A 16513-nucleotide genomic window follows, 5' to 3' on the forward strand; every position below is an offset into this window, starting at 1 on the left:
TTTTCCAGAGCACTTAGAGCATTTTTTTCAATTAATAGTCATAATTGCTAGAAAAAATCTTGTCTTCTCAATTCTACAGAGCATTATCTTTTCATGACATACCTAAGGTTTAAAGTAACCATTTTATTCTTTTGCTCTGTTAAAAATATATCAGTGATTGTTCTGGTGCACTTATCCTTAAAAAAAAAAAAAAAAGAAAAAATCTTCTAAAATAAATCCACAAAAATATAAGGATATATTTATATTTACTTACATTTTAGAAGAACAGTGAAGAAATATTAAAAAATAATACAATTTTAGAATATGTTTTTTCCTATTGCATGAGTGCTACCACCAACACAAGTGGAGCTGCTCAAGAAGTAAAGCACTATTAAGTATGAGCAAAGACATCAAAATGTATGGAAAATACACAGTATCCTAATAATTGCTCAGTTTCTGATAATGGCTCTGTGTATATCGAACAATGGGTGTTTAGTTATTTTATCGTGATTTTTAGCAGCACAGGATGACAATGCTGAAATCTCCCACATCTATATTTGTACCATACTTCCTTATTTCAAATGTCATTATGTATTTTTAGGTCTAAAGAAAGGGGGATCTATATTCTTTCAACATACTGCAAAACATGTGATGTTTAAACAGGAGAGCACACATGCCCTTTTTTAATTGATCTTAAATGTAGTTATCCCTCTCCACCAGTTCCTTCTGTGCAAATGAGTCTTGGAGTCTAGAGGGACAACTTGGCCTTCATAAAGAAAATATCTTGTATCCGAAGGCTTGGACTTTCCATGGAGGAGATGCCCCTAACTGTGCATGCCTTGGCTCCAGAGGCGCAGCCTGCACTGAGGTTGTTCTGTGTGCACTTGTTCTGCATGTGAGCACATTCTATAAGCACTGAGTCCAGTGTTACACAATTTGTGATGTCGATTGGAACTGCATAGGCACATATAGGCAATATATAGGTGTAGACACCCAGAATACATCTACATGTGTGTACAATGCAGGATGCGTAGCTCCCTAAGACTTTGAAAGTAGCATTGAGTAGAAAGTATCATGAATCCTCTTTTTCTTTGCTTACCCTCAATGATCAGGAGCTTTCTCCTCATGGTCTAAGAAGGAAGGAAGGCTATGCATATACCTGAAAAAAATCTGTCCTCTTAGTAGAAGAGGTAGGACTGGATACGAAACAGCTAATTTAAAAATTAAATTTGCCATAGCATTACGAAGCTCTTCTAATTTCAATTCCAAATTTGTGGGTTTTCCGTTACTGTTTTTGTTTGGACTAATTTCTTGCATCTTGGCCATGGTTTTATCAGGGTTTTTTTTCCATAAGATGGTCTCTATAGCGCGTCTAAATGACTCACTATAGTTTTGGGTTCTTTGTGACCCTTTTCCGCCTAACTTACAATGTCTAACACAGAAAGCTTCTCCTGCCTTAGTTATCAGAGAAAATGTAAAAAAATAAGATGCTGTGTTCTTAATAAGACTAAGGCTGTTGGGTGGTAAGGTAATAAAAGGACATGGTAGAAAACAGAAAGACATAAAGAATAGCAGTAGCTAGAAGAAAAAAAGTGTTTATGAAATGCAAAGCTGCTGCCTGACGCAATAGAACAGTATCACAGTAAACTATAAACATACGCACAAGACAGGTTTATCTTATGTGTTGTAGATTTTAATGTTATCATTTTGCTTTGCTTTCATCTTACAGTCAGTTTTCATAAATAAAGATATGAATAATTTTCTTACGTGAAGCATTTAGCCTGGCATTTGCATGTCATTCTCCTTTCTGATGGAATACAAGTTTATTCTTTATGTTTGTATGTATTTTGTTGAATCATTCTCAAGATTGTTGGAGACTGTTCACTAGGTCCTGAGCACGTTGCATGTGCCTCTTACCCAATGTGGAAATCGGTGGTGGTTTTTCAATGCTGTGAATGCTCTAACCTCAACAGTTACTACTGTCAGCTACTTACTGATTAGCTATCACTCTCTTGTTAGTAACTGAAATTATCCATGTCACTTCTGTTTTACCACTAGAGCTTAACGGCAATGTCTATGCACTAACTTGTGGATTTTTTTTTTTTCAGTTTGACGCTTTCACATCATTCTGCCATTTTAGAAATCACTATCTTGTTTTTACCTAAATACTCCCATGGGCTTTTTTGAAGATAATATGGCCATAGTTAAATTTCTAGGTTTGGAAATGTCCTTTTGCTTTCTCTAGCTTGACTAGCTGGTTTTTTTTTTACTTCTTATCACATTATTTCTGCTGCCACCCAATATGTTGATTTATAGTTGTTTTTCTGGTTTGATTTGTTTTTTTTTTCCCCTTCTTCTGAGCAGTCCTACTGAAAATAAGAGAGAGCTCAACTACTGGCTTTTCAGAAATGACTCAGTTTTCTCCCCTCCTAAATACATCCGTTTTACTGCTACTATTTCTTTCTGTCTCCTCGAACATCTCGCCTGTTTATGACACAGAATCAGAGAGAGGTGACAAAGGTGTCTTTTTCTCATTTTTTCAGTGTCCTAGTTCTGGCCAATTCATTGGAAGGTATTTTTGTAACTGCAGATACGGTTTTAAGGAAAAGGGTAAAGACAATATCCTGGCACAAGACTATGTAAGGAATCACCTGATGGAGGAAAAAATCCCCTGTTGGAATGGCTGAGCCAACTTAATGTCACCTGAAACAGGTTGGAGGTTACTATCCCATTTTGGCAAAATTTACTTTTCAGAGTGTTATGTTGACAGAAAGTGAAACTAGAGTGAAAGCATTCGTCTAAGACATTTAAGGTATAAAATCTGGGGTAAAAAGTTGTGCATATTGTTTTTTGTGTGTGGGCACTTGAACATCATGTGAATGATAGTGACTCAGTTCTGTCTTGAATTTCCTCAATGGAATAAAATACCATCACATTTACCAGTAATAGGTGCCAGCCCTTTTTGGTAAATTTAGCTTATTTTTCCTATGTTGTGGTATGTGTTAATATAAATTCTTGTTACACAGCAAGTGTGATTTATAGATGAATAATATTGTTTGGAGGTCTGCAGGTCCTTATAATTAGGATAGTTGAGATTAAAAGGAAATAGTCACTGTGATAAAAAGACGATGGGTAGCTTCTGGAAGCACTGTTTCTAATAGTGAGACATAGTTGTCTAATAAAATTAAATAGCCAGGAGAATTTTCATGTTTTAAATATAAATTAAAAGTTTATAAATGTAACTATATGATTATATAATATTTATGTATATGCACATACTTTCATTTATAATATAAATATGATATAAATATAACAATAAAGTAAAAGTAAGTGATTTCTGATTTAATCAATAGTAGTGAACAAGTAATAGTAAAAAACGAGTTTATGCTAAGGCCTACACTTGCTGCTACTGAGAAGTTTATGGTTTTATGTGAAGGAATCTCTACCACTGGGTCTTTTAAAAATCATATTATATGAACATCCATCAGGAATGACAATGGATGAGAATATTTCCTGATGAGCTTTTAGGTTGTTATTTTCTATGATTTTGTGTGGGAGGCTCTAATGTTTTTTCTGATTTATGCTGAAGTGTTGGGAAATGAACTAGTCTGAAAAGCTTATGGAAAATAAAGATAAAAACTGACTCTATATATGCAAGACAAGCAGAAAAGGTCAGATGAATATGTAAAGAAATCTAGATACAAAGGCTGCTTACATGGACTTTAAGCAGATTTTTAAACTGAGAAATGTTCACGTTTCTTCCTACTGACCTGTCATCCTGTTTAGGATCTAGCAGCAGAAAATCTGGCAGCAGTCATATGCATGTGCTCCTTGTGCATGCTTGGAAAAAATTTGGCAGAATAAAACCAGTTGCTAAAGAAGGGATGTAGTGCATGTTAATTTCCTCACTTCCTGCCGCTTGCTCAAGGGTTAGTCAGTCAGGTGCTCTGAGCATCCTGCCAGACTCAGTTCTGCTGTTTTGCTATAAGCATCGCTATTTCTATACATTAATAATTCATGGACCAAGTTATAAATGATCACTAAATTGGCTTCAATATGTATGGGTTCTAAGGATTCAAATGAGGAGGCACTTTATTTTTCATTTTAGTTTGTTTTCCTTTTTCTAGTTTTTTGTGGTTCAAGTGTGATGGCATTCCTCAAAACTGGTGGCACCCTGTCAGTGAAATGGTAATTCCAGTTTCCTCTAAGTGGTGCTCTCTGAAGACACTCTGTCTGAAATTTATGTAGGCGTCTATGCTTACTTTCAGCAGATTTCTCAAGTACAGATTGTTATAGCAGAAGTACCATCTTTCATTCATAAGGACAAACAGGCCTATCTCTTTGCATCAATATTCACACTTCGGATAAGCCCCTTAGAAGATTTCCATTTTAAATGGTTTTAATTAGCATTTATGAAAAACTGTGGTTTCACATGATATAAAGAGACAGATTAAATTTGTTAAGTGGATAATAATAAAATGTGAGTTGATTTGTTTCACTGCAGTTTAAAAGGCTTTTGCTCAATGGGGCCTCTATGTTAATTCATTAAGCATGCTTTAGACCTTACAGAAATTTTTTTTTTTTTTAATTAACACAGATCAAACTCCCAAGAGATTTCATGTCCTCCACAACTGTGTGTGATAGAGACGGTAATTTAAAACCTATTTATAGGTCTTTCTGTTCATTTACTTAAAAAAGGGATTAAAAATACTCTATGAAATCATTTTAATACAGCAGAAGCTACTGAAGTTCTTTTGAGTAGGAGCCAAATGCATTTATAAATGGTGGAAGGGCAGTGGCCAGGGCCAGGCTTCAGAGACCTGGTTTGCTTTCCTGGCTCCAACAGTGGCACCCAGTACCTGCTACCCAAGTCGTTTGTACATTTTCTCCACTGATGTTTTAATCCACAAAGCATAATAGCAGAACCTTGAGTAGGGTCCCAAGACCTTGACCCCTCCCGTTCATGGTGTTCATCACTGGGCTATGAGATCAAACTACCCATTTCTCACCTTATTTATCAGGAACTCCTGGCTGACCTATGGCCTAGTTTTAAGATATGGGATGAAAAACTGTCGTGTGGTTAGAGCAATCTCCTGGGAAGTTGCGGGTTGTAGGAGGTCCCCAAAAGCCTGTAGGTTCTTGGAGCACTGTCTTAATTTCTTAATATGAGAAATCACTTCTGGAACTTTCTTTGTGCTTCTCGCCATGTGACTACTGTAATTTTTCATTGAAGTCTGTGATTTCTTAAGCACATTAGGTGTAGTCTGATAATGCATCACAGATCAGTTCCTATCTGTTTTTGATAGCATTTTGGCTGGATTGAGGGGGAAATCACTTGCCTGCAAAAAATTATGAGAAGTGGAGAGAGAGATGCAGAGAGAGAGAAGTAATCTTTGAGGAATACAATGTCAAATAACATGATTTAAGTTATGATAAATACTCCAGAACAAGATTCTGTAAATCATATGAGAACTGTGAAGGGAGATCTCGAACAGGGGTGCAGCGTCCTCTTTTTCTGTGCCTGAAATTCTCCTTCTATCACATGTGCCATCAGGCTTCTGCACTGAATGAAATAGCCTCTTGAGAGAAAAAATAACGGTATATGATCTGACAACTGTATAATACATCCTGTCGCATACACAAAGGGTAGAAGAACAGCAATTGCATACCCTAATTGGCATATAGCATTTAAGTTGTTCTTCCAAGCCAGAGACGAATCTGAATCTTAGTGGAAACAGGCTGGAATAGAATGAAACTCTGCTGTACTCAGGAAGTGCCATAATATCATGTTTAAAATCCTCTAAAGAGATGGGGTTTGTTTTGGTATTCAGACACACCTGTGTGTCTACCTGTGAGCTAGCTATCTAAACTCCCTTAAACTCAAGGGAGATCTGCTTAGTCTGGTCAGAGTTGCCTGGAGAGTAATTCAACTGACCAGCTACTCCAAGGTGTACTGAATTGCTCTTTGATTGCTGTCTTGATATCCACTGACTGTAATGGAAACTTAGATACCTAAAAAAGTGAGTATTTCTACATATAGGCACCCAAACTGATGTCAGTTAATCTTGTGCTGAACCTCAGCTGGAGTCCCCTTGATACAGACAGTTTTTGAACAGTCACTAGCTGAAATACTTCTGTAACAGTGCATTTTAATCTACATGGTCTGTTGTAAAAGTAAATGAATGCTGATTTTAACATTTTATTTTATGATAATAATGCTGGCTACTTTATACTCTTCAGAGTTCAGCAGAGATTTTCCAGTAGTGAGTAGAACTCTGTGTGCTAAAAGGCTTAATGATGAGTATTTTACTATTCCACTCTCCCAGCAGTTCTCTGAGAGGTGCTGATGTTATGTGATAATAAAGGGGCAGGTCTGTATTTCAGTGCTGAGGTATGGGATTGCTATTATTCTGTATTCCTGTTCTTTGATAGTTAGGAAAACCTGGAGCTCTATCTCCTTTGTTGGTTTAGTCAACAACAAATCGAAAATGTGTGGGCTTGCTTCCTCAAGTAAAGTGTCAGCACCATCCTTCCCCAGTTTGATTCTATACATCTCTCAAGTTAATTTATTGTCATTGTAATCATTATAATTATTGTTATTGTTATTATACTTTAAAGATTTTAGCAGTATTCCTGTGGGATTTGTGTTGCATTCCTTAAAATGTGTAATTATGATCCTAAACGATCATAAGGATCCTAAAGAATTATGATTTTCTCTGCCCAGTGCTATGCCTTTCAAAAAATCATTTATATTGTCTTTGAGAACAGTTTTTAGGGACTCCTAGAGGGTTACTGGCAATGCCTTTTCACTGCTATTAATTCTTGGGAATATTTTAATTCCATCAAAAATTAAAAAAAAAGAAAAAGAAAGTGTAACCCAAGCAATCCTTTAAAGGTGCGCTTCTAGACTGTAATCATCTAATACATGGTCTGAGGCCTGCCTGAGGTCTGGTGGAACAGCTGAATGGTTTGGCAGCTTCTGTATTAGAAAGAAGAGAATTACGTCCAGAAGGAACTCCTAGCAAGGCAGCTAACTGAGCTGTTAAAATTAAACTTTTAAGGGAAATTTTGTTTTTTAAAGCTAGAGGTCTGGATCCAATAACACATTCTATGAGTCTCCTACAGGAAAAGTTTAGTACATCTTGGGCCTGTATGCAACTAGGTGTCACATATGCATACAAAATTATATTCATATTGGTAGTTCCTCATACAGGATCCATACATGGAGCTATATATGAATGTCAATGTGTGCAAAACTTTAACTCATTACAGTGTTAGACATTTGGCCTGTGCATGGAGTCTTGAGTTAGGGTAATTTGGATGTTCTTTCTGGGAGTGCAACTTAGTGTTTTCTTGGTTTCTAATTTGTAATTTTTGAGCAGTAAAGTGATATGATAGAGGTTCTTGGAAGTAATGTATCCCCTTTTTCCTAACATCCCATATTTTGCAGAGGCGCAGACATGGCAGGCAATGCTAACTTTTTCCAGGAGAGAAGACTATACGTTTTTTCTAGACTTTTTTTGGCTCAGTGGAATCACAGCATGAATCCTTCCTTCTGAGGCTTCTTGAGAAGCCTCTGCAATTTCCACTAGAGAGTGGAGGGGCTGAGCAGCTACTTAGGGGGAAGCTTTTGGTAAGAGGAACAGAAAGTCATCCTGTCTAATTTTCATCAAAGAAATGTTAAGTATTCTGTCTAAACTTGTTGTCTAGACTTCCTCTAAAGAGAGAAGGGAGAGAAAGAAGGAAAGAGGTAGAAATACTCCTCTCAAGGTGAGTAATTTTATCCTCTGAAGTTTTAAAACAGACATGAAATGGATCATTTTCTATGTCTCCATTAAGGAGCCTAGATGGCGAGCTTAGACCACACATGCACTTTCAGCAAGATGTATGTAGTCTGGAAAAGGATGAGAAGGATAAACAAGGCAGAGCCCAACTCTGTAGAAGAGGATAATGAGTGGCTTATGTAGTCAATGAACTTTCCCTGCTTTATGGCATCAGCACACTTGAGGCACAGAGAATGCATATGGCTTTCTAATAGGGGCAGGACAAAGCAGAGAAGTCGGGAAGGAGGAGCGAAAGAAAAAAGGATGAGTGCACCATATGACAAAAAGAAAAGCTGAGGTTTTTACCTTGTCCACCAGATGAACTCTATGGGGTATCAAAGGGGAGTTCTCTCTACAGACAGGAAAGAGTAGAAGAAAACAGATGATCCGATAGATTTGGCAATATTTCCCCTGGTTGAAGTCTGCAGAAGGGGAACCCCTAGAGGTCTTTAATCAGCTCACCACGTGAACTTTGGGGACAAAATATTCTCCTTTTACATTGTCAAACACCCCTTGTGAGCAAGTTACATTTTGAGCACTCTGAACGCTATTTCTACCACAAAAAAAGCCAGAGAAATTTTGTACTGTATCAATTCAGATGCTCTGTCCTAGTTTTGCAGAAAATCCAGTCAATCACAGACCTCCTCAGCTCTCAGTTTTGGAGGTATTGGGATGCTTTTGTGAATTTCAGGGTACAGAGAAGGTAAAAGCAAACCTCTGCACATTATTTGGGGAAACCTTAACTCTGCAGTAACTCACCTTGTTAGTGACTAATGTTAGTCATTATAGGACACAATGAGCATGCAGAACGTATAAAAATGATTAGTTCCTAAAAGCTGATATGCTCTCACAGACTCCTGCAGAGTTGAGACTGTTGAGTATTATCTCTTCTTTGCAGACGGGCATGCTCAGACAGGCAGCTCTTCAGGGACGTGAAGGTGTCTCAGGGATCCAGCAGTAAAACTGTGCTGTAAGCCCTTGCAACTTTTGGCCTAATGCCCTACCCACTTACTGCAATCTGTTTGGCTTAATTTGCTTGAGGTCTGAAGAAGTACCATACTAGATTTACTTCACATAGACCTTTCACAAGGTGCTGCCTCCAGCTAGTTGTATGTGGAAGAGGATACACACTGCTCCAGCAGGCTGAGTTAAAAATTGGATGAAACAAATAGAACTAGGGATTTCATCTGGCCTATGTTTATCCAGGATAGCTATTTATTTTTAAGATATTTGTGATACTCATGTTCTTCTGTTTGATTTCTCTGCCTAAGCAAGAGTCAGCTGAGTCTGCATGTTGCTGTGGGTGAGTGAAACCATCCCGTTTGGTGAGACTGGACAAGCAGAGCGGAAACTATTCTGCGCTCACCATCCTTGCATTGTCTTCCCACTCTTGTCTCCCTCATGCTGGCTGCCCCAGTGCTGGCTCAGCCTCCCCTGGCTGCTGTCTCCAGCCCAACAAGAGCACCAGAGCCTGGCCCGCCTCATGGCAGGGGAACAGAGGGGAACAGAGGACACCACAGCACCCAGGTGCCCAGTGCAGGCCGCAGCATGTGGAGAGGGTCTGGCAGCATGGGTGTTCTCCCCCAGGGCCACACACAGTCCCTCATGGTGGCCCTGCCTCAGCTCCAGCATGGCTCTGAGCTGTCCCCAAGACACCAAACACATCCCAGAACCAGGCCTCAGCTCACCAGCCCATGTGCAACCCAGTGGCCAAGAGACGGGGCTGTTTACAGTGGGAAGGTGTGGAAAAGTTTTAGAACTGTGGAAGCTCAGGCTGATTCATGAGGGCTTAGTACCAAACCCTGGGCACAAGCTGCAGCAGTTGAGAGACCTTCTTGTGGGCCAGATGCTCAGCTCCTGCTGATGCTTAAGGGGATTGGAAAGCTGCTGTAATGGGGTCAATGAAGACCTGTCATGGGGGAATCGCTTTGTTGCTTACATGTTAATGAAGAGAAAACAAACAACAGAATGTTTTAAAAATACTTCACTCTGTTCTCATTTACTCTACTTTTGACTGCTCAGTGTTTGCTTCCCTGAATACTGTAATGTTGTTTTTTCACTACAACAGCACCGATCATCAGGGCTACAGAGGATGTTATTTTGAGAGGAAAAAGCTGAAAATTAGACACATAATTGTCTTTCCAAAAACAAACCCTGCACAAACCCTCCAAGATTCTGGTCATAAAAAGAACCCAAAACCAAACAAACAGAAAAAGCTTATGAGCAACTTGCTCAGCCAGCTCACATTTAACACTGCTGTTTTTCCACTGTAAAATTCTTTAGAGCCTTTACTACAAAAAGCCTGTTTCTGGTAGCAAATAATATTTCACTTCAGTTCTGGAAACTGAAATACCTAAGTATCTGTAGCAAATGCACGGCAACAAGGACACATGGCTTTGTTTCACTGCTTCTTACATCTATTCTTTATTAGTATTGGCAGAATTGTGCCTTTTATAGTCACATGAAGTCCTGGTGGCTCTGCTGATGTGCTGTGAAACCACTGGAGGGTTGTGGACCCCCAGCCAGTGTTTACCATTGCTGCAGGGATGTGTCTGAGCTGCGAAGTGAAAGGTCACTCAGAGTACCTGCTTTATTTTTTTTTCTCTCTGGTACAGGATCTACTCATCTACATAGTACTAACATTTTACCTGGTGCCCTGAGAGCCAGAAACTTGCTGCTAGAGTGTTTCCAGGTGGAGACCCGCTGGCACCTTTTAGAAATCCTTATTGCACCCCTGAAAGCACACAGCCCTCCACTGCTCTGCTGTGGCGGCAGGTACAGCTGAGTGAGTGCAAAACCCAAAAGCTTCATGAAGCTTACTGCATTTTCAGAAAAGCCAAAATATTGCAAGATTAGTTCTAGCTCAGCTTACCTGCTTTGAGAGTCTAATATGACAGTTCTGTTTCCAGCCTCCTATGCTTTGTTGCAGGGGCCATTCTGGGGAGGTGGGAAAGGCCTAAAATGATATTTGTGATCATTCCAGATTTTGGTCTCATCTTACTTTAAAGATCCATTAAAGCTCAAATTAAGCAAGACTCCTGCTGTTAGCTTAGTCAACTATGAATGGGTCTGTGCAACTGTTACACATACTTTGAAAGCAATGGAGTAACAGGAAAAAAACCCAACCTGCTAAAGCTTCCCTTTTGGTATAAAGGGATTTTTACTTCAAGGATTTTCGTTTGTTTTAAGGCTTCGATTGCTTAAATATTTTCAGAGAAGAAAGCATACATGATTCTTAATTGCTTTGTAAATTGGGAAGCTGCTATTATCTTAAGCAGAGAATTAAATTATTGTGTTCTTCTTGAAGATCTGTGCCTTGCTAATCTTCCAAATAAAATGGACTCTGGTGTGAAAGTCATTAATCATGATATCTTACTAACATACACTTCAAAAGAAGTATATACCCTTTCAGATTACAAAGATACCATCAGTGAACGCAAAACGTAATGTGACATGCTGGGGACATCTAGTGGAAAAAAAGTAAAATACTAAAAATACAAAACGGGAATGTTCCCTGCTGTTACAGTAAAATCAAAATCGAGACTCACATGACTGAACGAAGGTTCTCTCTATTTAAACTCCATATTGAATATTTATGGACAAAATAAACCTGTTTTTTCTATTTCGAGAAAAGCCAGTCGTGTATTTGTAGTTGCCTTTAAATAATGCATTATAATTAATTTCATTTCATTTTGGATGTGTTCATTTTGGAGTTTATTTCACATTTTTTCTACAGCTTTATTTATTTGGCAAGTAAATTGTTTAGATTAATTTCAGATTCCTTGCCTGCAATAAATCAAAGATAATACTTACCAAATAACAGTTGCTAACTATTTTATTAATTTTAAGATGTTTGGGTGGAAGATGTTAAAAGAGGTATGTACAAATAGCTCAAATATTCCTTTCTTGTCAGAATTAAAGCTGTCAGTAAAGTTGATTTGTACCACTAGTATTGCCAGTTTTATTACCTTTCATATTTGACATTTTATATATAAGCTTACAACTCAACTTGGTTTTGGAGCTAAACTGTCACGTTAGGGAGCAAAATGCTTACTTTGACTACCATCTCCAGATGCAGAATCCTGAACTCATGCAAAGAATAATTTCAAATCTCCAGGAAATGGTGTTTTGGTTTGCATGGACTCCAGTGAGAGTGGTCAATTGAAGGAGCCTGCAGGTTTTAGAAACTACTTGGAAGTAGCATTGAATACATACAGTAACCACCTTCCCATCTATCTCACTTCACTTACATTCCCAATTCACTTATAAACAAACCCACACAGGTAAGTACATGCAGGCTTATAATATGCCAAATCACTGCCTATGGAAGCAGCCCAAGACTGATTTTGGGAGCCAGAGCCAAAGAGAACCACCTAGTCCCAAGCAAAGCTTCAGACTAGAAAGCATGAGAGGGCAGGTGTTACAATATAATCATAGAATCACAGAATGATTTGGGTTGGAAGGGACCTTTAAAATATCATCTACTACCAACTCCCCTGCTGTGGGCAGGGACACAATGCTGGAGTGTAGCTAAATGGAGCTACGCCAAAGCCCCATGGGGAAGTAGGACACCACGGGTATGTGCCGATTTACATTTTGGTTGGTGAAAGGCAGTTTCATTTTTGGGCCAACAGCAGCAGTGGTTTCAGACAAGGACATCAAGTAGTGCCTCTGTAAAGAAGCAGAGAAGCACAGCTTGTGTTACAGACATCTTAAGGAGTAACTGGTTACTTTGGATCTGAAACTTGAGAGAACCAGGAAACAGATAGCAGTTCCTCAGAGATATTGTTCAAGCTATTGTACTCAGTCTATTCTATATTATTCTCAGTGCATCAAGAACTCTTTGGATAAAGGAAATGGTGCCGTGGCTTTTAATTTTAGCATAGAGGCTTTGAGGTAGTTCTTCAGAATGGCAAAATCTACAATTACTGTTAAAAGGGGAAAATCAAATAAATGTACATGAGCCTGGAGACTTTCCCATTGGGAGTTACTATAAAAAGCAGTAATCAGGAAGGCAGGTAGGTTGAGGAAGGGTTATCCATAAGCAGTGGTACAATTTGCTGCCTTAATTCCCTAAAACAGCGGCCTTCAAATGACATGGTATATCTCTTTGCCACAAAATGGGTTACACTAGCCAGGTTCTCAGCAGTCCTGACTACTGTTTTCCAGAGACTTATGAGAAAAATGTTTGATCAGGTGCTATGACTACAGAGTTCTACTGTAAGATCAGCAAAGAAAGACACTCAATATAAGATTTAATTTTTCAGGTATTGAAACCTATGGGACTGTGATAAACTGTAACTTTATCTACTGCTTGTTTACAGGATTTGCCCTCAGAAATCTCCCCTTCTGCATTCTGCATTTTATAAGGACTGAGGGGACAGTAAAAGCCTCTTTGGAGGAAGAATCTGTACTGAAAGTCTGACAGTTATTTAAGTAAAATTTTAAGCTTAAGAGAAATATAAGTTGTGCCAGGATTATGCAGCGTATAACTAAATTACACAGTATTGAAGTTCAACTCTAAATCCAGTGAGAACCAGTCCATTAGGGTCTCTAAGCAGCTAAATAAGGCAAACAGTATTTTTGGGGTGTTCTTCAAATATTTTGCCCTCTGTGCTGTTTAAAACACTTCCAGTATTTTATCTGCTTGGTGTGAAAAAAGCTGGTCATTGTCACTGCATTTTTTTTCATGTTTCTCATGTCATAAAGTGGTTTTGAAGGTGCCGAAAGTTGGGGTTTTTTTAAGAATAAATGGAAGAGTAGTCTAGTGATATCTTGCTATAATAGAGTCAAGATAGGGTAATTAGTATAGGACAACACTGGGGAGATCGACCAGGTAGTGTGTTGGGGATTTTGTTTATCAAACCTGCTCCTGAAAGCCTCCAATGTTTTCCAAGTAGCCTATTCATATTCTTAACCATCTTCATCCTTAATGGCATGATAGTTGTGGCAAAACTTAATCCTTTTAATTTTCATGAAATTTGCAGAAGGCGTAAAGAGCAGTGGGTGTCATACTAGCTATAAGACCCTTTCATGCATTGAAAGAATATTCCCAAGTTTCCTCTACGTGTTTTCTTTATTTTTTTACTTTTTTTTTTTTTTTTTAACATTTCTCTTGCATACCTTGCAGATCACATTTTCTGAATCTCTTACATTCTTACTATCTGCTGGGCTTTCTCCCAAAGGTAAAAGTAGTCTCTGTATTACATCGCAGTGCCCAAAAGTGAACATTGCACTCTAGGTGATGTGTCTCCTATTGCTGAAAAACTCTCATGTCCTGTAGATGATGATTCTCAAAATATGGCCTGGAATGTCCTTTTACAATAGTATTGCATTCTTGACTTCAATTAAATGTCTGATTCACTGAAAACCCAAAGCCTCTTTTTTCAGTATTGCTGACTAGTCAGCTATTGCCTTGTTGTATTTATGCATTTGAATGTTCCTTACTAAGCACTTAACTTAGCTTTTATTAAATTTCATCATGTTGATTTCAAGACATGCCTTTCATTTATTAATGTTACTAAAAATTTAAATCCTATTCTTCTGAGCATGTGCAATCTTTTCCAGTTTGAACTTCTCTGCAAATGTTATAAATATGTTCTTTAGTAAGTCATCCAAGGTATTGAGGAACATACTGAATGCAGCCTGCAACGGATGTCTACAGCCTGTCGCTTGACATCTGACAGTCAGACAGAAAATTTTTGATAACTACCTTGTAAGTGCTTTCTTTCTCCTGGGTAGTTACACACCTATTTCATTATGTTTATCTATATGTACTCTATATTTTTAAAGCAAGAATTATATTTAAAATAATGACTTTATTAAGTGCAGTGTATATTAAATATCTGATCAAATCACACCCTTTGTGAGTGCTGAAGCAAAGATGTTACCAACTTTTCAGCTTTTTCTATCTGCTGTTCTCTTTCTTTCCTTGTTAAGCAATAGACATTCTTTTCCTTGCTGTCATCCCATTTATAAAATATTTTTCTTGTTGCATTTTACACTGCTTCTTAGATGAAATGCATATTCACTTCGATCTCTGATGCATCTTATTCCTTTATAGTCTCTTTTACATCTATACCTGTAGGTCCTTGTTCCTGCTTTTGTATTTATATTTATGTTTTTCTGCTTTCATTTTTCTTTTCCTGGCCCTGAAAAACCTTTTGATGGAGCCATGTTGGTCTCTTACTATGCTCCTCGTGTTTCCTTTGCATCACGACAGTCTGCCATTGTATCTTTCATATAGTCCCTTTCAGTAACTGCAAACTCTCTTGCAGTCTTTTTTTCCTTAGAATATCTTCCCAAGAGACTCTATCTTCCAGTTCTCTCAGTTTGATGAAGTCTGCTTTTTTGAACTCCATTGTCCTTATTCTGCTGCTCTCATTCCTCCCTTTCTTTAGATTCGTGAACTCTATAGTTTTGTAATCACTTTAACCGAAATTACCTTCTACCTCCAGCTTCTCAACCAGATCCTCCCTATTAGTCAGAATCAGTTCTAAAACAGCTGCAAGCTTCTCAGTACCTTCTTGCATCTTCCTAAAAGAAAGTTCTCCTCAACATGTCCTGGAAGACTAATGGACTTTCTTCATCCTGACATTATTTTCCAGCACATATCTGTGTGTAATCCAAGTCTCCCATTACTACAAGTATGAGGGCACCCTTTGTATTCTTCTATTATTTGCAAAATAAAAACCGTCCAAAAAAGCACCAACCCTCACTCTTCTATGTACTTCTGATGAGGTTATTTCTAGCAGGTCCCTATGATGAGATTGCCTTTTTTTTTTTTTCTTTTTACCTTTTCCTTGAGCTGCTCAATGCACCTCTTACCTCTTCTGGCAGTTGAGCAAGCATCTACGTTTTTGATGTACAGTGTGGCATCTTCTTTTTCCCCAGAGCCACTCTTTCATAAACAAAGTATGCTCCTTTATCCCAGCAGCTAGAGGAAATAGCATGGAGACTTGACCGTTACACAGCAGTCATAGACAGCTGTTTAGTCCAACTGGAACTGGTTTTGCCTCACATTCAATAGCTACCTTAGTTAAAGGAAATCAGAAGACCTCAGAAACTTACTCAGTTTTGTCATACCCTTATCTGTGATTTTTCATCTGAATAAAAGGGTTTAACAAGTTTGAGGCTTATTAAGTTGGAAAATTAGTTTATTGAGAAAACACCTTTAATGATTTACACCATACACAGTTGTGGTGAGAATTCCTACCTTAAATCTAGACGTAAGTGTATATTTGTCGTGGTTTGAGCCCAGCTGGTAACTCAGAACCACACAGCTGCTCGCTCACTCCCCGCCCCCCCCCTTCTTCCTCCCCCCGCTCCCGGAGGGATGGGGAGGAGAATGGGAAGAATGTAACTCCCACGGGTTGAGATAAGAGCAGTCCCGCAACTAAGGTATAATACAAAACCACTACTGCTACCACCAATGATAATAACGATTAGTGAAATAACAAGGGGAGAGGATACAGTTGCTCACCACCCGCCGACCGATACCCAGCCCGACCCGAGCAGTGATCTGGGCCTTCCGGGTAACTCCCCCCGGTTTATATACTGGGCATGACGTGCTGTGGTATGGAATACCCCTTTGGCTAGTTTGGGTCAGGTGTCCTGTCTCTGCTTCCTCCCGGCTTCCCCTCCTCCCTGGCAAAGCATGAGACTGAGAAAGTCCTTGGTTGGAATAAACATTACTTAGCAACAACTAAAAA

The sequence above is a fragment of the Strigops habroptila genome, chromosome 3, assembly GCF_004027225.2.
Source record: "Strigops habroptila isolate Jane chromosome 3, bStrHab1.2.pri, whole genome shotgun sequence".
Taxonomy (NCBI): Eukaryota; Metazoa; Chordata; class Aves; order Psittaciformes; family Psittacidae; genus Strigops; species Strigops habroptila.